Genomic DNA, 23,006 nt, shown 5'->3' on the forward strand with positions numbered 1-23,006 from the left:
ACGGCCATATCAGGCTCACTCTTGATATCCGGAGGAACATTGTGTCTTATGTATTGAAAGACTGGGACAGGTTCAAGGTTTGGACTGATGACAGTACAAGAGATAATTATACTACACAGGAGCACTATAAGAGTGAAGTGCTTAAGCCCTTCACCTGTGGTTCTGCATATGAGTTGATGGCTGCCGCTGAATTGTTCAGTTGTCGCTTTCAAGTGTCCCGAAATGGCCAAATATTTTACACCTTTCGACAACCGCCATTGCCTCTTAAACATCTTGGATTCACAGGTGACGATTTCAGTATTGGACACTTTGATGTTTATGAATGTTTAAACTCTCAAAAGCTGGATGTGAAGTTATAGATGAAACCAGTTGTATGCTTACAACGCATGACAGATGCCGAATGTCACTTCAACACAAGTCCTGCAAATACTGTCGTAATTGAAACAAACCATGAAACTTACACTGATTATGACAGTAGCAATCCAAGCTGTGAGATTTGAGACAAGATTACTTTTCACATGGCCAACTGTACGTTGCATGGTCAAGAGTAGGCTCAGCGCACAGCTTGGTCATATTACAACCGGAGGGCTGAACAGACAACGTGGTATACAAAGAGATCTTTAACAAATAATTATTGATATATTTTCTCTCAGTTTAAAAAGGTTTAATTTTCTTCTTAATAAAAATTTTAAGGCAGTACTAAGCACAGGTATTTTGCCAGTAGTACAATGAGATGCAATATGCAAATCCTCTATAAACCTATTTTCCTATAAAATAATATAAATAATAATAATAATAATACAATAAACAATGGAAATTATACAATATGAAAGCTTAAGTACAATAAACATGTACATATAGTGCAGATATCACAACTGTAATGCAAATTTACAGTGAGGTAATTGTAATTCTAAGTACAAACAGCTCTACTGGGAGCACTTGATGGACTAAATGCATTTGTACCTCTTGGAATAAAACTGTTTCTGAACCTCGAGGTTCGTGTAGGAATGGCTGTGAAGCGTTGGCCAGATGTGCGGCAGTTCAAATAGACTGTGCCCATGGCCGAGGCAGCGTGTGCTAGATGCTATATCTCAATAATTCTTATTCCAATCAGCTGCTGTACAGCTGTAATTCCACACTCAGATACAGTGGGTTAAAATTCTCTGAGTGGTGCGCTGAGAGTAACAATGCTAAAGCATCTATGGTATTTGGAATAGCTTGGCCATTCCGTGGACCATTATATTATTACGGGTTGATTTCAAATCAAATCAAAAGGTCTGTACTTGCTTTGTTCCTCTTATTTACTAATTGAGTCTTAATTACTTGTACTTCACTACATTCTCAAAATCGTGCAAGCTCTGTCTTGGTCGATTAATTGTGTGCACATGAAACATGGTGCACATATAATTGATTTGATATCATCAAATTTCTGTTGTTCCTGGAGCATATCTGTGTTGTTATTCCATGACTGTCATTCACTTTCATCAAGCAAATTTAAACTTAATCTCTGACATAATAAAGTAGCAAGTTCATGAAAAAAGCATACACAATTGTTAGTTTCTTTCCCTTTACCTTTTCTTTCTTATTCACAAAAATGCACACAAAGTCATTTAAGCTGCATGCAAACAATATGCCATCATTTAATTTTTTTAAGGTAAAAAGAAGTGATGAGCAAACCCAGTTTTGCCTCATGTCAGTGAAATCACAGAAATTTTTGGGAACTTCACTGAGCTCAGCAAAATGAACTGAAATCAATGAAGGGGTTTTGAGTGGATTATAATGGTGCAGTGGTCTTTTAAATGTTCCTTGGCGGCTGGGATAACATCTGAAACCAATGATGGACTGATTACTATGGCCAAAATTGTGACCTCAGGTGTGAGGCAGCAGTGTTTGTCACTCTGCTACCATGAATAAATGAGATCAAATTAATATAGTTAAATATCAGAACAGTAAAATATCGGCAGAGAATGACAGACAGGAAGCATGAATTCACTAAGGTTTGTCTCCCATTGATATGATATCAAGTAATCACCTCTCTTTAAATAAAAAGTGTTTTTTTTTTTTTTTTCCCCAGATGGTTTTACTGGGCAATACTATTAAAGGAGCAGGAGCATGCATTACACTCACATCATGTACAAGTCCATACATAATGTACAAAAAGACATTACCTTTTAGACATAAACACATTACCAGTTTCCTTCTTTGTGCCTGTTTGCTTTTAGATGTATTTGTAAGTGTTATTTTAATTTTTAGCCCACTACTACGTTTAGTGTTATATACTCAAGGGGCTGTTCCATTTTGCATTGTGCTGTCACACTGGCCTTGCAAATTGTGGGGCACTGGGGAAAAAAATTGCGTAAGCCATCCACAGAGTGGCTTTCCAAGAAAATGTTTTGACAATAACATCACAGGCAAAACAGCATATTTGCTGCTATTATTGTTTGGAGAATTTCAGCAATCAACACTAGTAACAAGGTTCATTTAATTTGGTATTATAACAAGTAAACTCATGTACCTTGAAGTATATAGTAATTTTATTATGATATCAGAAACTAAGTTTAAGTTGATTTGGTGAAGGTCCGTGAAACTCTAACAAAAACTCTAACATTGTTCTAGTAACAACAGTACAAGAAAATCACAACAATGTCAGACCATCCAGGGCCCAGATAAGAGACAGTAAGGTAGCATAACAGTCAAATTATTTAATAATCTTTTCTCATAATTACAGGCCACTCTGGGATCTACTTAATTTTGTCCTTGACAATGCATTTTCAAACATATTGATATTTGTAATAACTCAATAAACTTTTTCTGCCAATATGAACAATATCTGCCTATGTGTTATTTGCTATTCTATGAAATCTCAACAAGCTAAGTATCTAATTTCAATCTAGGCCGGGGATAAACTATCACTAATTTATTCAGCTAGAGTCATTTGCATACTTCACTTATCAAAAGCAGCCCAAAACAGTTCATTGTTTTTCTTGCACTTGTTTTGCATAAGTATATCTTCGCAGTGTCTCAAATGTCTTTACTTTCTAGATTATAGCCTCTTTTTTGATATCCAATTTGCAAAATCATACTACTTCTTTCCACTTTTTATGTCTGTTTGTGTGAAGCTATAGTGCACCCAAACTCTTGAATGACAAACAGTATCTACAGTATCAGAGAAGCTCTAGCTGAATACTTTATTTTATTTTAGCATAGCATTATCTTATTAGAGATGAGGCTGGTGTTGTTTTACAATATTATCCCACTTTTTAAAATGAACTATAATAATTGTCTTAGTTTTGCCATTACTAAGGTTTTTATCTTTCATTTTGTTCTTGATGTAATCAGTCTGATTTGGAGTTGATGTAAGATGGGTCTTCTTTAAGATTTCTTCTATTCAAGCTAAATAGTTATTTGTTTTGTATTATACTTGCAATTATTGTATAGCTCTCTAAGGTCACAAGTTCTTTACTTTCACCATGATTTTGAATGCTAAAGGGATGAGGTTTATTTATAAGACCTTCACTATTTCCATTTTTGCCAGCAACTAATATTTCATTTTTTTCACTTATTAAGCTTGAGAAAATACTATTCATCCATTCAGTGATACAAGTAAGACATTGGATCCTAGAGTCCTGAGTCAAGGTCATCACATACTATAGATAAATAAAGCTGTGTTTCAGCTCTTTAACTTTGGTAATTCACTTTCTACGACCTAACAGAAGCATGTAGATATATTTATGATAGTAATGAAAACATTATTTGTGTGGCATGTTGGCACAGTCATTAATGCTGCTGCTTCACAGATATAGAAAATATGTTTGGTCTAGTCACTGACTGTTTAGACTTTGTTTCCTTCATGTGCACATGTTTTTTTTTTCTGTGCATGCTAATAATTAACCCCCAATCCAAAGATATGCATGTTGGACTAACACATAGTCCTACTTATATAGGCAACAGTACTTTCAGCTGTAATCCATAATTATGTGACATCCGGGACGATAATGCAGTATAGTGGAGACAGATACTGGACAGCAAGATTCTCAATAAGCATTATACATTAACCACAATGAGCAATATGTTAGTGAGTTTACAACAAGAAAAAAAAATAAAGGTTTTTGGACTTACCAGCAGGTTGTTTCTTTTGTTATTGTTTTTTGTTTTCAGATGTTCTGCCATTTGTTTCAGGTACAAGCGTCACGCATAATAATCCCCATTTACCGGCCATTGTTTTAAAGATGGCGCCAAAGCTAAGTGCAGTCGCAGGTGCCTGGGAAATTTGAAAGACAGCTATAGGTGACTCCGTTTTTGATTAATAGCGTAGGTGTACTGTAACGTTTCCGTTTGTGTCTTAGTAACTTCGAGGTTAGGTATAAATGGGTTTTTTTTTGTTATTTGGTATCTAATTATGTGTATTTTCTACTGTTGGATACTTCGAGTTTTGCTCAAGGTGTATGATTCCCAAGGCAAGCCCAAAATGGTATCTCCCTTTGTTTAGGTTAGCTGACCAGGGGAATTGAGAAGCCTTTATAAGTATAGTTGTGGCCCCAAGAGGGGGAACGATCGTTCGTAGGGATTTGAAAAGAAGGGTTACAATATGCCAGGCTAAGAGGCGCCTGGTGGCTGAGCTGTTGGTTGATGTTAAGGAGCAGTTTAGGCTCCTGAGAACCATTTTTTTTTGAGGAGTTGCATTTATGATATGGACTTAAACAGAGTCCAATTTTATTCTATTTCAAAACTGCTGATACCCTTACATGAACTAAAAGTGACTACATATATATCAGGGTAAGAGCTGCTGTGTTTTACATATTCTATTTTTCTTCTTTGCATTTTCATAATTAGATTTGTTTTGTCATGGGACTATATATATACGGCTTGTGACAGAGATGTTCAAAATGACTATACATTGCAGTGAAAAAGTGTTAGACTATAAAAGAGAATCATAAACACAATGACACAATTTAATGGTCAACTGATGGTGCACATCAGCAGCTTAATGTTTTCCATAAGGTTGCATGATTCAATTAATATTGTAAATGCCACAATTGAATTTAATATTATGGAGAAGAAGTTAAACAATTTTCAAAACAGGTATGCAATCAATTATTTCTTTCAGATGATTTTTATCACTTTTTTGTGAATACAATTTCTTATTAAAATGCAAGGTCATATTTAAATACATCAAAAATTGATTACATCAAGCAAAAAAATATGAAATCTGCTTTTTACTGTAGGTTTCACAAAACCCTGGTTAACACTATATAGAGGTTTTGTCATGCTGCTAAAAATGCAAACATGAAATATTAAGAATATCAGAAGTACCGTAATAATAATGTGAATTGTTTTGGACATTTTAAAAATATAATAAAATATATGTTGTTTACAGAATTTGCTAACATATTAATTAGTAGACATTGAAAAGTCCCGGTACTGGTTGTCACATGAAAAATAAGGACATTTTTCACAGTAAAACTTGGGCAGACATCATTGAGGTAAGTAAGCTTGTAGATTTAAATCCATGGTATCATTTAAGTGCCAGGAAGACAACACTGTGATTTAACAAAGTTAAAATTTCTAAAAGCAGAGTAGAGATATAAGCCACTAAGATCTGCTATGTTGTGGAGTCATGTTTTGCATTATCAACGATGACGGATGGAAGGATTTATTCTCAGAAGATAAATGTGTGCTTAACTTAAGGCTTACATGGCCTCTAGGCGCCTCAGCTAATTCTCAACACAGATCCTGATCACTGCACAATGAATAATTTGCTGGGTACATGAATGATGGTGACCTAAGAAAATGGGTCATGGATTTATTAATGACATTTCACTAGATTATGTGCTCTTCCTCAAATAGCAATGCCCTGCAGATTGTGGGCATGAAATATGCTTATGCTTGAAGGTACTGTAGATTAAATGGTATGGGAATGTGTGTATATTCTCACAACATGTTTTTGATATTGCTGTTACTGGCAGTTTCCTAGATGTTGGTAGGAAATTAATGTAACATTTCATCTTATATATTCCTAACCTGAAAGAAAAAAATAAGTTCTGTAACAAAATATACAAAATGAATAAAAAAAAACACACAACAGAAGGATACATAGCATACAGAGTAACAAAACAATGAAAATTAAGAAAATTCTAGCTGCCCTCTTATTCAGCTGTACAGGTTTTAGACCCTGTTTATGAGATGGTGGTGGATAGTTACCTTTCCCACTCACCTAAATATTGACCAACAAACACCAAAATCAATTTCCCACAAGCCTCTTTTGCTGTCCTAAAAACTCTGTTCCCTGACAGGTAAGCCCAAGCTCATAGCAGATGAGGTGGCCTTATATCCCACCCAGGAGCCATTGCTGTGGTAATCCATAAACCAGAAACAGGATTTTCCTCTAGAACTTCTTCTAATAGTCCCAGGTTTCCCTGCACTCCTGAGGACCCACACATATTCCGAGCACTACACAGACCTGGTGAAATAAGTACTGCCAGTCATTCAAAAAATGCAACAGGAACCATCTACTTTATAGTGGAGTCCTTTTCTGCCTCCAAAATGAAATGTAATTTTCCTAGCTTTGTACTTACGTCCCTTGACCTTTCAATTAAACTACCAATACTTCCTTTCAGACATTAAAGTATATACTTCTGGGGCACATCTATTTAGTGGCTGTCTGTGTACATTGTAGCATCCTGCTACCAGAGTACCTTTAATGCAGGTCCTCATCATAACTCAGTAGGGTGAACAGGCCTCTGTCAGCTGTTTATCTACACCAGCACCAATACTCTGTCAGCAGTATGTGTTCTTCCTGGCATGGTGGTACTCCTGTTTCATTTTCCTCTGTGTCCCATTTTTCCCTGGCACCCCCTACCCCCCATGCAAGCTCTATACAGTGTCACTATATATGCTTAGTGAGCACCTCTAAAGCGTATTTTCAATAGAATCTCTTTTTTTCCTTCCTCAGTTCCAAGTTGTCTTTAATATTTCATACATTACCAGTTGCTTATATTATTAATATGTATGAAAGTAAGATCTTATTTTATATATTAAAAAAGGACATTGTAAAAGTAATTCAGATGTCAAAACTCTGTAAATTTTAGATAAGGATGTGTATACTCTTGACATCTGCTCTTTGTGTGTGTGTGTATACTGTATATCTCTATATTAATATTACATTTTCTTGTACAGCATCATATATTTGGAAATTAAACTGTACTGTATAAAACTAAATTGAAGTTTATGGAACTCTACAATGGACTGGAGCCCAAATATAATGGACATGATTATTTTAAGCACTAACAACTGATTATAACCACATTACAATACACAAGGTGTAGAATAGAAAAGATTAACAATTTAATAGTTTTGATCTGCCTTAAGCATTGCTGACATAACAGGTGCATTATGCATTGAAATCAAAAGTAGGATAGTAAGTTAAAGCTTGGAGATTATCTGAGTAGGGGACCTGATATTTGCATCTCTGCTGCACTGAGCTGAAGATATGCCATTGGGTTCACCAAATATTAATCTCAAAATGAATCTGTTGCCAGTTTAGTTTCATATGGTGGGAAGCATAATTAGTCCCTTCAAGTCTAAGCTCTCATTGGGTTAATGAGGAGAGCGGCTCTTCGTCAAGGAGATCAAGTGTGTCGAGATCTTGTTCATGAGTGAAGGAATAGATGGTCTTTAGTGCAGAAAACATAGTGTTGCAAAGTAAGTTCACAATCAAAGCTTTGCACTGGTCAATATATATCATTATTGCCACTTTTGGTTACAGGCTTTGGGTAGTAACCAAAAGAGTGCCTATAAATGGCTGAAATGTTCTCCCTGCACAGGACTGCTAGGCTTACTCTCCAGAAAAGAGTGTGAGGCTCAAACATATGGGAGCATTTTAAAGACAATCTGCTGTTTTTTTGTGGATTGAGGGGAGACAATAGAAATGGTTTAGGCATGTAAACATGCCTCCTGGGTGCATCTCAATAGAGGCATAACCCAAGGACAGACCAGTTGGCATAGGAGTTCCAGAAAAAACTGGATATAGGTGGACCTGGCCTGTCCAGTCTGTCATAATGTGGAAGCAGAGAGGAAAAGTGGAAGTGAAGAGATTAAATAAGAGTGTGTTACACTTTAACTATACAGTGATCCCTCGCTATATTGCGCTTCGACTTTCGCAGCTTCACTCCATCGTGAATTTAAAATGTAAGCATATCTAAATATACAGTATATATATATCACAGATTTTTCACTGGTTTGTGGATTTCTGCGGACAATGGGTCTTTTAATTTATGGTACATGCTCCCTCAGTTTGTTTGCCCAGTTGATTTCATACAAGGGACGCTATTGGCGGATGGCTGAGAAGCTACCCAATCAGAGCACGTATTAAGTATTAAATAAAACTCCTCAATGATATATGATATGCTTCCCACGCGGTGCTTTGCACACTTAAAAGCTCTAGCAGCACGTATTGATTTTTCTCTCTCTGTCTCTCTCACTCTCTCTGACATTCTCTGCTCCTGATGGAGGGGTTGTGAGCAGAGGGGCTGTTTGCACAGAGGCTGTTTGCCTAGAGGATATAGACGCTCCTCACAAAAATGCCAAAAGACTACCTTCACATCGATCCCTTTTTCTTGCAGCCGCTTTATCGCAGTGCTTCACATACTTAAAAGCCCAACAGCTCGTATTGATTTTTGATTGCTTTTCTCTCTCTGTCTCTCTCTCTCATATTCTCTGCTCCTGACGGCACTCCTTTGAAGGGGAAGATATGTTTGCATTCTTTTAATTGTGAGAAAGAACTGTCATCTCTGTCTTATCATGGAGTTTCAACTTTTGACTAAAGGGTGTTCTTTCATGTCTAGAGGGCTCTAATAATGTTAAAAAACATATTTAGAAGGTAAACAGGTTTTCTATGCTCTCTGCAAAAATATTAGATTTATAAATAAAGAATTCTACTTTGTGGAAATTCATTTATCACGGTAGAAACTGGAATGGATTAACCGCGATAAACGAGGGTTTACTGTATAACTGTGTGGAGAATATTTATAAACAGTGTGGGAGAGTTTATAAGGGCTTAAAATATATAAAAATAACCATGGAACGCAACCCCCGCAATCGAGGAGGGATTACTGTATATATATATATATATATATATATATATATATATATATATATATATATATATATATATATATACACTGCTCACAAAAATTAAAGGAACACTTTAAAGAAACACATTAGATACATCAGATCTCAATATGAAGTTGGATATCTATACAAATAACGACAGGGCAATGTCTTAGGAACAAAAGGATGCCAAGTCTTTTAATGGAAATAAAAGTATAAGTATAAAGGCTCAATTGTGTAGACACCCTAAAATCAGAGTGAAATGAAGATGTGGCAGGCTAGTCCATTTTTCAAAAACTTAATTTCTGCTACTCAAAATGCTTTTCAGTATCTTGTGTGGCCCCACGAGCTTGTATGCATGCTTGACAACGTCGGGGCATGCTCCTAATGAGACGACGGATGGTGTCTTGTGGCATTTCCTCCCAGATCTGTATGAGGGCATCCCTGAGCTGTTGTACAGTCTGAGGAGCAACCTGGCGGCGCCTAATGGACTGAAACATAATGTCCCACAGATGTTCTATTGGGTTTAAGTCAGGGGATCGTGAAGGCCATTCAATTGTTTCAATTCCTTCATCCTCCAGGTACTGCCTGCATACTCTTGCCACATGAGGCCGGGCATTGTCATGCATTAGGAGGAAACCAGGACCTACTGCACCAGCGTAGGGTCTGACAATGGGTCCAAGGATTTCATCCTGATACCTAATGGCAGTCAAGATGCCGTTGTCTAGCCTGTAGAGGTCTGTGAGTCGCTCCATGGATATGCCTCCAAGATCATCACTGACCCACCACCAAACCAGTCATGCTAAACGATGTTACAGGCAGCATAATATTCTCCATGGCTTCTCCTGACCCTTTCACGTCTTTCACATATACTCAGGGTGAACCTGCTCTCATCTGTGAAAAGCACAGGACGCCAGTGGTGGACCTGCCAATTTTGGTATTCTATGGCAAATGCCAATTGAGCTCCCTGGTGCTGTGCAGTGAGCACAGGGCGCAGTAGACATTTGGGCCCTCAGGCAACCCTCATGAAGTCTGTTTCTGATTGTTTGGTCAGAGACATTCACACCAGTGGCCTACTGGAGGTCATTTTGTAGGGCTCTGGCAGTGCTCATCCTGTTCCTCCTTGCCCAAAGGAGCAGATACTGGTCCTGCTGATGGGTTATGGACCTTCTATGGCCCTCTCCAGCTCTCCTAGAGTAACTGCTTGTCTCTTAGAATCTCCTCCATGCCCTTGAGACTGTGCAGGGAGACACAGCAAACCTTCTGGCAATGACAAGTATTGATGTGCCATCCTGGAGAAGTTGGACTACCTGTGCAACCTCTGTAGGGTCCAGGTATCACCTCGTGCTACCAGTAGTGACACTGACTGTAGCCAAATGCAAAACTAGTGAAGAAACAGTCAGAAAAGATGAGGAGGAAAAAATGTCAGTGGCCGCCACCTGTTAAACCATTCCTGTTTTGGGGGTCATCTCATTGTTGCCCCTCTAGTGCATCTGTTGTTAATTTCATTAACACCACAGCAGCTGAAACTGATTAACAACCCCCTCTGCTACTTACAGTAACTGACCAGATTAATATCCCATACGTTTCATTGACTTTATGCTATACTCTGATTAAAAAGTGTTCCTTTAATTCTTTTGAGCAGTATATATCCAACCATCCATCCATTTTCCAACCCATTGAATCCGAACACAGGGTCACGGGGGTCTGCTGGAGCCAATCCCCGCCAACACAGGGCACAAGGCAGGAACAAATCCAGGGAGCCAACCCACCACAGGACACACACAAACACACACTAGGTCCAATTTAGAATCGCCAATCCACCTAATCTGCATGTCTTTGGACTGTGGGAGGAAACTGGAGCGCCCGGAGGAAACCCACGCAGACACGGGGAGAACATGCAAACTCCATGCAGGGAGGACCCGGGAAGCGAATCCAGGTCTCCTAACTGCGAGGCAGCAGCGCTACCACTGCGCCACCGTGCCGCCCTATATATATATATATACACACACATATATATATATATATATATGATTACACGTGTACATGTTTTATGGTTGTAAAGTTTTATTGTATTGCTACTGTATTGTATTTTTACATTTTGTTATTTGTTCATCTGTGAATCTATCTTTGGAATAAGACACTAAATAGACTTTTTACTTAAATATAGGAGGTTGCGAATTTGACAACTAGCTAATATGACACTAACGACTAACTGGCACAAGTGCTTTCGAAATTTTCATGGCTCCTTTTGACTAGAAAAAGTCACTTTCAAGTCCCATATCAAAAATATTTAGTACTAGCCAGGGATCCTAGCATTGCCTAAGGTGGGAGGAACAAATACTTTTTAGAATGAAACGTAGCTAATGATATTTCTCGGTACAAATAGGGAATTTGTGCAAAATTTAGTGGAGATTCAACAGTGTGGATTTACATATCAAGCATATAAAAACACACAAATGGCTTTATATACAGTATAATAATAATGTTTTGAATGTCAATTAGCAACATTTTAACACATTTTATGTTAATTCATATTACCTATTAAAGGTACGTGTATATAGATATCTTCAAAATTTAAAAATATATTTTAACATTTATAAATATTATTTTATACATTGGTTTTAAAATACTTCAAAATCTTTTTAGCATTATATTTACTTGTGCTTATTGGTGTTATACAGTATGTTCTGGGAAATTCATTGTGTGGCTGTGTAGATGAACAATGATTGAAGCCAGCATGATATCAGAGGTGTGTGTAGAACTTTTATGCATGCATACTGTAAATGTGCTCCAACATAAATTTCACTCTGGTGACCAATCTGTTCTGCTTATGTGTGATTTCACTACCTGCTCAGTACTTGGGCCAGATTTGCACCCTGATTCCATTAAAAAGAATTATTTTCATTTGAGGTATATCAGCTGATTACAATGTGATTTTAATGAGTACTGCCGCTGAATATATACACTGATTCCTGTGTGGTCACTCACTTACCGACACATATACCTAAGCTTGCAAAGCTGGATGCAGGCACAATTAGCCACATGGTCAAGCAACAAGTCAAAATAAACTATAAAGCAGCTCTGTTCCTCCTCCTTTCTGAGTCAGAAGACACATAAAACCATGTGAAATAATACTAATAAAATATTTAATATTATTTACAAGGCATTTCTTTCTTCTTGATGAAAGTAAAAACTGTGCAGCATCTGTACAGATATATTGGAAACAAAAAAGACATTACAGTTGTGTCCGGAGTAATGGAACAAGCCAGTCCTACACTGCCCTAAAATTAGAACTCTGTGAACACAAAAATCTGTATTATATTTATTTATTGCCTATTTGTGGCCATTTGTCTCAATTGGTGGCATTGCTGCAGATCACATTTGTTTCCACAATAATCAGTCCAGCATAGTTTGAAGATAAGTCCCTATCCCTCTGGACAAGTGCACCATTATATTCCTCTCAAAATTAGTTCAATTCCTTCTTCTCCATTGGCTTCAATGCCTTTGACGGAGTTCAGTGAAGACATTTCCGTGATTTCACCAAACTCACAACAATGTGAACACGACAGTTTGTGCTCATCCCAACTCACAATGAAGTTAGCTCATCCCTAATCTTTAGTTACAATTCAAAATAAAATATCCTGAATTGCTGTTTAGAGCGTTGTATTAGTTTGTAGATATCTTTATGGCATTTAAACCTGTCTACTGACAGCTTCAGAGTCACTGAGATGTTTTAAATGTTTAAAATTTAATTCACACACACAGTTCAAAACATGAAGTGAACTCAACAAACTCACATAAGGCATTGCAACGATTTTCATATAACTTCATGGCAGAAATTAACATTTAATTATTACTTTACTGGACCTACATATTCAAGTATGTGGTTGTAGGAGAGTCGGATCTCACTTAGAAGCACAAGGCTCATTTCAGGAATCTTACCTGGCTGGGGCGCACTCATTAATTCATATTTGCTCACTCATATATTGTCAATCTAGGCTCTCTAAACAACCTAACATACATCTTTGATATGTAGGAAGAAGCTGGAATTTCTTACAAAAACCCAGGTATGACACTAAGGTAATATGTATGCTCGTTACATAGCAGTGCTAATCGTGGTGCCAATTTTGCTACATTTACACTTATTATTAAGTTAATAATGAAACAAACCTATGAAGCATGGTCCCCAAGAGCTAGAGCACATCTCAGAGTATTACATTTCCTGTCAATAATAACTGTGCAGGCTTTTGAGCCTAAGCTTCATATGTTCCACTACTTAGGTGAATCAATGAAAATTTATGGGCTTCTTTGTGAGACAGAAAGCTTAAGCAGATATCTTCAGGTATCAAACTGTCTTTCTGATTCAGCTGAAAACCATTTATGCCTTTGTTGTGGGACATGTTTGTCCAAGTAATTCATTTTGTTGCCCACGATTAGTCTTACCAAAGCACAAGGCACGTCTAGCATGGTATTCTGGAGTTCCAGTTTTGCTAGCATGTCACCCTTGACATGAACCTTATGAAGTGGTGGTATAAAATTGTCCACAGGTTTCTAAATTATTTAGCTTGAGTCTGATGAGGACCATGGATTAACATTCTGTGGAAGCTTTTAGTAGGAACAGTAGTAATTTGTAAGTTTTGTTTTAAAATATACTTTTTATAAATCCTCTGCATTTTCTCTCACATTAGTTAATCCATCCATATGCACTTTTATCAGCAGCATGCTTCCTCCCACAACAGGCAGTATCTTTCAAATACATGAAAGATCAGTCACTCAAGGAATATTTAGTCACAAAAGTGCACTAGATAAGATAAAAAACACAATGTGGGATGAGTTGAGCTCACACTAACTAGGCATTCCCTATCATGTATTGACTGCTGTCAGGGGAGACTTTGGTTGCCACACTAAAGCAAGTATAAAAAATATATGAAAATAAGTGGATACATTTTCCTTCGAACAGTCTACTCAAAGCTTTTTCATTAGCATAAAAGCAACAACAAAAAAAAAACATTTTCAGTCATTCTGCAGTAGGTGATGACACAATCGTCACTAGTCTGTCTATATTTTAATCAATTTACACGAATCACATAAAGTTTATTTCTTACACCTTCTTAAAGTCATTTAACCCTAATTTTTTCCTATCCTCTTCTGAGAATGAGAAGCTTTTTCATTTTTCACCCTTGCTCTTTGATTTTTGTACTGGCAGATAAACCATCTGATGTTTTAACCCAAATTCAGATGGTTCAACATTCTGTTTCCAGAGTTGACACTCAGACTCCCAACAGTGAGTATATAATGCATGCTCTTTTCAGTCTTCATTGGTTCCTTTATACCTTGCTAGTTTGAGTATCAAATCATTCCACCATCCATAAAAACTGGAACGTCATCTTATGGCACTAATACCAAGAGGACTACTATTCCACACTGTCAACAGAAGTGTGCCAGGGCCAATGGGACATAGCGCATGATTTGAAAAAGGTTTCATTTAAAGCAAAACTGAAATATCTGAGAATTTGTTGCATAATTGTTGTTTACTTATGATTTTAAAACTTAGTGTCTTATTTTAATCATGTATTTTCACTATATTGTCATGCTTCATGCTTTCAAATAGGTTAATTTTATACAATATGAATTATCAGCATACAGTATGTTATACTTGTAAAAGGGTTTTTGATATTTGGACTTCAATGAATAATTACAAAACATGAAAAATGTTTCTCTTTTAGCTACGTGTTCAACATTTCCAGTCATCCTACGTTTTCACAGATCATTGCAGACATAGAACACATATGAAATGTATGTATTCAAATAATTATATATTATTTACCCTCTACAATTCCAGGCCAGATAAACAAACTTGAGCTCTGAGAATCTTCTTTGAGACTTGAGCTGCGTCGGTGGGGGGATGGGATAGCAGGCTGCTTGTGCTGACTGACACATTTGTAACACAAAAGATGCTAATGAAGAGGTGCAAAGGAATTCAAGGTGGCCTGGGATTATGATTTTTTTCGTTGGCTTCAGGGATTCTAGTGTTAATTTATCATTTAATAAATAGAATGTCTATCCCAGGAAGATTAAATGAAGGATTGGACCAAAATCGAAAACTTTCAGACTCAACATATCACTTAATATCCATAACATCTTTGCACATTGTTATAACACACATTACACATATATATAGTTTACAACATGCTTAAATGAATTTGGGTTTGCAGAAGCACCAGCACTGGGTACAAGGCAGCAAAAGCCTTTATCTAAGGGAACATGAAAAAAATTACACTTGCATGTTATGAGGTGAGTTTGGGGTCCATGGCAGTGCAGAGTTTTAGATATAAAAACAGTGTGCTTCAGGCTGAGAGGATATGCAGCCATGAAGTGTACAATGAGGAAGCTATCCAATTGCTTCTTAACATACAGATGTGATTGGTTCAGCTGTTTTTCATTGATGCTCCTGGGGCCATCAGGCAAAGCACCTGCACTCACAGAGTATAAAGGAGTTTGAGTCGGGTCATAAAGAAAATGAGGAGAGGAACCAGCACCACACTTTCTTTATTTGTTGTGTAAAATAAAACTGCATTATGCACATTGATGTACCAACCTTTGGTTGCTTTTGTGTCCTTATTACACTAGTCTGTCCTGGCCATGACTATCAATGTCCCAAGTTCAAGGAGATGCCATGGCTGTGTTCAATTTGGGCCTCACAATGCAATACTACTTAATCTTGCATGCCTGAAACTGATAGTTCAAAGGTAAAGAAAAGATATTTTACTGTGATCCCAATTTGTTGAGAGACTTGGTTCAGATGTAAGGTTACAATATTGCTTTAAGTTGTTATAGACCACAGACTTGGACAGGAAAGAAGAACTGGGCAGACAATCTGAAAGAGAGTCATTTAGCCCAATATTCCTGCAGTAATGGATCTGTCTTTACCATACAGTCAATGAAACACAAAGAAAGGAATAAAGGCTAACTAGCACTCGTCTTTGGTGCTTTTTTAAATACAAATGTGTTGACTTAAATTTAACAACATCACTTGAAAAAATTACATGGTTTGCATTGACTTTCATTTTAATCTTGATATGACAGATGTGTACATTGTGGTAGCACAGTGAAAAAATAAAATTGATTCTGTACTTGGATTCAGTCAGCTGTTTGTTGATTCAATAGCACAATCTGCAGAGCTGAAATCGCACGTGCTACTAGCACTTGTTGCGGCATGTACTGTATTTATGTAACTTTCATGTACATCTGACACAGATTCAGTCTTTTTAGAGAAATGTAAAATGCAAAAAAAAAAAAGAAATTAAATTGAATGTATGTCTACAAATACAGCCCAGTCAAATTTGTCCGGCTTTTTAACTCATTTTTACCACTGCAACATTTCTCTTTTAAATGTACAGCATAATTAAAGCTTTCTGTACTAAACTTGAATTATGAGCTGTGCATACCAAGAAAGTGTATCTATTGCTACCGCAACCTTTAAAAATCAATAGTTTAACATGGAAAATGTCTATAGCGTACGTATCGACTTCATATGATGAACAAATTTACCTCTGGGATAATAAAAATGTTTGTAATATGTTATGCAAAATATAACAATGCAATAGACTAAGTAAACAATCAACATCCAGAAAGTAGCTTAGCGCAAACAGTCAATTTAATGTTCATTCCACATTGGCTTTTTCCCTAACATGACAGCTATTTTTAACTTCTTATTCATTATAACTCTTCTTAGAAAAAAAGCAGACTACTTCCACATAAACATTTTTTTTTTATTATTCACAAAAATATTACTGAAAATGTACTGTTATGGACACTCTCATGTTCAAGCATGTGATGTAAGTACAAGCATGAATATTCTTAATTTGTCTTATAGCTCTCTATTCCATTTTATGGAAAAAAATACATTTCAAAAATTGCAATTCAAGTAATGAAAATAAATAATAATAAAAAATAATTCATGGCATGCTGAAGGATGCAGACTCATAACATAAGCTCTCATCTAACCGGAGCTGTATGTTTAGATTCTATGCAGTGGGCTTTGCTTATTGGACTTTATACCTTATCAATAAATGACATTATTGTTAGAGTGATGAATGGCTTGTATCCGATCTATCTGTTGAACATAACCCAGATTGCAGGGCTAATGCAAGTTGTTTTTAATATTTCACAGCAATTCAACTCAATGCAATATTAACAGAAAATTTAGAGTGCAGTGTTTTATTCGTATAAATATTGCATGATTAATTAGGTCACAAGAATTCAAGAATAGTAATGAAGCTCATGGTAACTTATTTTTATAAAGATGCATAAAAATTTAATGACTATTTACAAATTTACACTTTCCAGATGGGAATTTGTTTAGAACTTATTTTAATCCTGACTAATTGATTATATATGCATGCATAAGCTTTTTAGTTATACAATATCATCAAACAAAATGGAAATATGGTTGTATACAGGAAAATTTATTGTATTTGACTCAACCTTGGAAAAATATATCCTACTTGCAAGCATAATAATGCTTACTAATGCACGTCCAGATAACAAGATGAAAATAAATTATTTTTCTTAGTAAGAAGACGCAAATGAAAGAAAATGATTTGTCCCCTATATTGTCTACTTTAACAAGAGATTTTGCCTTCACAGTTTCTTATAAATGTTCTAAACTGGCCCCACCATTTCTTTTCTTGTACTTCTTTTTTAAGTTTTACTTAATATTTCAGACAAATAGCACTGCTACTAAAAGCTTATCAGTGTCTTTGTGGAGTTTGCATGTTCTCTTTGCTTAAGTTTTCCCCAGGTAGTTTGGAGTCTCTGATATAAAATATATACCTGTTACTTTCATTTTTATAATGTATTTAGTGTGAGTGAATGTTGTGTGTGTGTTTTGCACTGAACTGACATCCCACTAAAAGTAAAGTCCTGCTTTGTAGCAGATGGATTGGCCTCCAGCTCTGTGTAATCCTCACAATACTGTATATAAATTAATGCAGAAATATCCTTCACTGCTCTTGGAATGACTACAGAATAGTTGAAAAGAGCTTCTTTATCACCAGTCCCATCTAGCAATGAATACTTAAATCCTGAGTAAACTGGTATTGGCTTGCAGATTTAATAGTGAGATATCTGACACTTTTGTGGGCTCTGATGATTCCATATATAGAATAATGTCCAAGTCACATTAATGATACTTGGAGTGGTTGAAGTAATCTTTTTGTGTTGTGTGGCCCTGCCATCTGACAGTTTTCAACCTTTAATAGACCATAAGCAGTGCCTTCCTCATAAAGCTTCTCATGACCAGAATAACTCCTTCTGCTTCCCAACATAACTTGTACCCAACCATAGCCTTAAGCACCCTGTAGTTCTCAAAGATTATGTCTGTCCTGGTTCTGCAGCCTTTACAGAGCAAAGTCACTTCCCCTCTGCCTTATTTTTCTTATTCTAACTTCTTCAATTCTCCTGCCACCAAAGAGAAGCCTGCTTTCTGGGCTATTTAAAACTTTAATCCTTGGATAATCCTAGGTCTACCAAAAGTTCTTTGATAATGTATTTAAAACATGTAGTGAAAAAGGCAAATTAACAACAGAGTGATATGTTTAAACAAAACACAGTAACTACTAATGTACTCCTAGATTAAGGTGAGACTTCAGTATTAAATGTGTTTCTTTTAAGGTTGAGTTTTTTTAGTCGCTTACTCATTTTTTTTTTACAACTGAAATAGTGACTTGCTGAGTACCATAAATGATTTAGTGATGGTACCTGAACTGTCGTGATGCATACTCCAACATCCAACCCCAGATGTTTATACACAGTATTCACCATAAAGAAACTGTTTAAATGCTAATTGGATATCAGTCAATTAAGCACATGCTAATGTGACAAACATGTCCTGCTTATCCATAGGGCTGCAGAGTGATTAGGGATTATAAACATCACGGAGATGTAGAATATGACAGATCCTCATCAGTTTGATGAGACTCATTTAATTTGTTCAGTAGAAGAAAACTTCACTGCCTCTTTTGAAACCCTGTAGAACTGCATACTTTGTCATGGCAGTCCTGAATTATAGCATAAAGATATATTTTAACCAAGTAAAAAGAAAACCTTACTTTACAATATTACTTAGGAACACTTTGATCAGACAAATTGCTGTTTTTTATTTCTTTTATTACACACTCATTACAAAGGTTTTGAAGGTTGTATTTTTTTTTAATCACCATGATGCCTCTGTCAGCAGAGTAACTAACCTCTGCCATCAGTTTATCTGAACAGTGCATTGTACGAACTGCAGACAAAGCAAAATCCAAAAACCCTGCTGCCCTTTCAACACATCTACATTACAATCTGAAATTTGTGTGCTTTGTCTGCATAGTGTATTTATTTTCTTACAGTTGACAAGAATCAATAGTAATTTATTTAAACAAAAATACTTCAACCCAATCAGCAGTTCTCATTTGTGATTCATCACCTGGGAATAACCGACAGCCATTCTGAGCAAATGCTAAACACTGAGTGGTTTAGGCAGAAACCCAAGAATTTCTAAATATGCAATTAAGACAGCTTGTTTGTGTTGTTATTGGAATAGGCCATAATGAATAAGACCTGTAAAAGTGTTTCAGAATAAGTGACCATCACAGTCACTGACCATGTCATTTGCTTGACTGTGATGGTGATTCAGACTGCTGTAAGTTAACCTAATAAATGAGTTCTGTCACATTCTACTGTGGCTCTCACCCTGAGGTTATGTTTCTTGTTTCCATTTTATTTTTGTTCTGAAATTATCTTTTTTGCATTTTTATTTTGTTCCATTAATGTAAATTAGTTTCTTCTAGTGTACTGTGTTACATTATTTTTTGTATTCATTTTCTCCAGTGTTTTTTAGGAATAATAGTTTTTGGACTACTAAGATACCTTCTTATTTTTTGCGGCTAGAAATTTATCTTTAGTTTACTTTTTTTTTTTTTTTACCATGACAGAATTTTGTTTTTTTATGGACATTTTAGTGAATCAGAATTCACATCATATGACATTCATTGTTGTAACTTTATAAAGGTTGGCATCATGGACAGGCAACAGGTTATCAAAGATTCTGCATTTAGAGTTACAGTATTAGAGTTAGATTACAGAATTAGATTTAAATTTCTTTTAGAATTATTAGACTTTCTGCATTTACATTTTGATATTGAGTTACATTTCTGGCTTGTTGTTTTGGTACATTTCGACTTCCTGGATTTGCTCTCCCTTACCTTGTTCTTTTGACTATATTACTCACATCTGTCATCTTCAGGGGCTTCATGTATAAATGGTGTGTACAAATAAAAATGTGGTGTACTCCTGCTTCCACGCTCAAATCGAGATGTATAAAACCTAAACTTGGCATAAAGCCACACACATTTTCACGCTAGCTCAAACCCTGGCATACGCAAGTTAATCCGCTCGGTTTTGCAAACTGCCAGTACCCAGCATCAAAGCAGTGCTTTTTGTTCCAGTGTGGTTTCCCTTTCTTTTTTAGATCCACATCCCTGACACGGCTTTATCATATACACTGAAATTAATGTTTAGTTTAAGGCATCTGATTGTAGTTAACCTGTAACAATATAATGGTCCACAGAATAGCCAAACTATTCCAAGTACCATAGCTGCTTTAGCATTTTTACTCTCACTGCACCTTCTTCTTTAGCTGCTCCCGTTAGGGGTTGCCACAGCGGATCATCTTTATCCATATTACTCTCACTGCACCACTCAGAGTATTTATATCACTGTACCTGAGTAGGGAATCACAGCTCTACAGCAGCTGATTGGAAGGAGAATTATCGGTATACAACATCTAGGACACGCTGCCTCAGCCATGCTGTCTATTTGTACTGCTCTCCTGCAAAAATTGCATCAGAGCCTTTCCTGTACTGACCTCGCAGTTCAGAAACAGTTTCATCCCAAGAACTATAAATGCAATCAATCAGTCCGTCAAGTGATTCTTGTAGAACTGTTTGTACTTATAAGTACAATTACCTCACTGTAAACTTGCGATACAGTTATAATATTGCACAACCTGAGCCACTTTATAAAGCGCATATTTACATACAATCATAATATATTTTTTAAGATGAAATGCAGCAAAATGTTTATCATGTTATCCAGATAAAACTCTAATTTCATTACAGTAATCTGTGTAAACACATTGTTAAAACAGAAACATTTTTTATATTCTAGTAGTAGATGACAAAATGTAGGCATAAACCATATAATTTATGAAGCCTGAAGTCCAAATATCAAAGAAACACTTTCACAAAAGGTACAAATATAACACAATTGCGCTTTTATTCAAAAATATAACTGCAGGAAAAAAAAGCCGCCTTAACATGCAACATTGACACCTGTTTATTATGACCGCCTCCGTGGTGCAATAGAATCAGCTGCTGACTGGGAATCAAAAGGTTGCGAGTTAGATCCTGCACCACTCCGTTTTGAGAAGTAAACTGCTCTTATTCTTACTATTTTAGAATAAAAACATACATTTGATTTCAGTCTGTAACAGCCAGTGTAATTTATGTGTTTATTTGTTGTGTTTATATTTGTACCTTTTGTGAAAGTGTTTCTTTGATATTTGGACGTCAGGCTTCATACATTATATAGTTTATGCCTACATTTTGTCATCTACTACTAGAATATAAAAAAAACTTTTCTGTTTTTACAATGTGTTTACACAGATTACTGTAGAAACGGAACAGACATGAAATGCCTGTGTTCCAAATAGCAATCTGTTATTTCTACTCTAAAACTCCACTTCACTCCCAAATAATCAATCAAGGCATGAGCTGGGAGAAGTTTGTGCACGTTCTAAATTGGTGGGGGGATGGAATAGCCGGCTGCTTGTAGCTTCTCTTTATCAGCACATTTAGAGGACAAAGGACGCTGGCGGAGAGGTGTGAAGGGATTTAAGAAGCGATTTAACGTGGGACGGATTTATTAGTTTTTTCGTAGGCTTTGGTAATTCTAGTGTTAATAATGAATTTGCTAATTTGTGTATTGTATTTGATGGTTGAGAGGTGATGCCCACATTTATGACAGAAACTCCAAGTGCTTTACTAGAACTTCAGGTGAAATGAAGCCTCTTTTCAGCCACTGCAAATTTGCACTGGTATGAGATTCAGCAGCGATCTGTTTTTCCCCTTCTTTGGTTTCAGTTGTTTAACCCATTTTGTTTTGAATATCTATCTTTTTTGAACTTTTGTCTCTTGTTTAACTTACTTTCTACATATGTATCTAGCAAAGCAAATAATCAGTTATAATTTTAAGGGCATATCAGCAAGTGATTCAGAGTCTACAGCAATGAAGTCTGCTGATTGCAGTCTATAATCTATATATTGTATTATATTAATTATTAGGTATACGTCAGCTTTACACATTCAGAAGGGAGAGCACATGCAATGCACTGTCTGTAGTGTGTAGGCATGTAGCTGATGAAATAAGAATGCAGATTACAAGTATGTATGCTTTGAAGAAGCAAACATATTAAGATAAAAAAATATTGGTACTTTTCTATTATTGTGATGCAAATCGGTATTCCTCCATGTGAACAAACTTTTGTCAATTAAAGTCTCTCACCTCCAATTTGTGTCCTCTTACGACGACTGATATCCCACAACCAAACTTCCCGGTTATGGTTATTCCAGACAACTATTGTTCCCTTCACCATGTCTAATTGGTTTTCACACTATTTCACTGATGTTAGCTCCTCACACCACAAATAAATGAACCAAACCACAGTCATGAATGGTAATCGGGAATTCTCCAGCCAGTTCCCTTGTGCGGCAAGTTTTCCTGGAGCACCTACATTTTACCCGGTCGAAGAAATTTTAATAGAGTGGTTTTAGGGACACTGTCTTTCTATA

The 23,006-nt window shown here is 36.2% G+C and overlaps 1 long non-coding RNA gene across 1 annotated transcript in view; it reads left to right on the plus strand.

Moving 5' to 3' along the window:
- The window catches only part of LOC120530573, a 297,129-nt gene that overhangs the window by 144,668 nt on the left and 129,455 nt on the right, over positions 1–23,006 (plus strand). The gene's annotated exons all lie outside the window — the stretch shown is intronic.

This window comes from Polypterus senegalus, chromosome 6 (assembly GCF_016835505.1).
Source record: "Polypterus senegalus isolate Bchr_013 chromosome 6, ASM1683550v1, whole genome shotgun sequence".
Taxonomy (NCBI): Eukaryota; Metazoa; Chordata; class Cladistia; order Polypteriformes; family Polypteridae; genus Polypterus; species Polypterus senegalus.